This window comes from Triticum dicoccoides, chromosome 1A (assembly GCF_002162155.2).
Source record: "Triticum dicoccoides isolate Atlit2015 ecotype Zavitan chromosome 1A, WEW_v2.0, whole genome shotgun sequence".
Taxonomy (NCBI): Eukaryota; Viridiplantae; Streptophyta; class Magnoliopsida; order Poales; family Poaceae; genus Triticum; species Triticum dicoccoides.
Window position 1 is genome coordinate 595,120,346 of NC_041380.1, and position 1,136 is coordinate 595,121,481.

Consider the following 1,136-nt stretch of genomic DNA (forward strand, 5'->3'; position numbering starts at 1 on the left):
GATGAAGGGCTTAATTAAAAAAATGAGGGTTTTATGTATTTGTTCATATGATCACTATTGGAATCAAGGAAGATTCCTAGTCCCAGAGGTTTGGCAAGTGCTTTTTATTGGGAGCTCAGCAATGCCAGCCGTTTGCCGAGAACCGATCTAAATGAACTTGGTAATGGCAAGCAACTCGGCAAATAAAGAAGTTTGTCCAGTGTCGATAAAACAAGTCGGTGATCAAACGAAGCTCGACAACGTCTTCACCGGGTTGGCTTTGCCAAGTACGAAGCTTGGCAAAGATAAGATTCAGTGAGCACATGTGCCACGTGTCATGCCCGTGCTCGTCGAAGTTCTGCTGAGTTTCAACAAGGATGAACTTGGCGAAAAGTTTGCAACGTGTCGAGTTTCTACTCATCAGTCAGTTTTGATAAAAGGGAACCGTACAAACATGTATGCCACGCTTCGAGCTCCTCTCTCGGCGGACTGCCGAGTTTCAAAATCGGCAAAAAACTTTTGGTCATGTGGCACGGTCATTAACGACCTTTTCGTGTAACGTGTTAGTTTGCCGAGTTCTTGTGTTTTGAAACTTGGCAACAACAATTTTAAGTGCTTGTCGAGTGCCTGATAATTAGAATTTGGCAAAGTTAATGATTGTTGATGTGTGTTCGGCTGACTCCTGTTTGCCTAGAACAGAACTCGCCAAACATAATGCCGAGTTTTTTCTGGAACTCGACAGTTGCACTGATTCCAGTGCTGAGTTTTGGTCAACCAGTCATGTAGATGTGGTACACATGGTATACGTTTTATGTTAGTGTTTCTGTTTGTGCTATTGTTGTAACCGAAGAAGCACGTGTGCGAACCTCGTATAACTACACTTGTCGGTGAAGTTTACAAGCAGAATGTGCGTATGCACCTTAGATTGGATGAATAACTTTTGGATTCTTCGTGTCTTCACGAAAGGAGAGATCTCATTTCAATGGCCAACATTTCGAGGATATACATAAAAGATAATTATGATATATCATTTGTGTATTTCTCAACATTGGCGGTCACCATGTTTCTTTGGAACTTTTAAGATCTTGTATTGATGCCCGATACCCATATATATATATCCCTGAGACATTGACGGCAAAAATGCTAGACGTACGGAC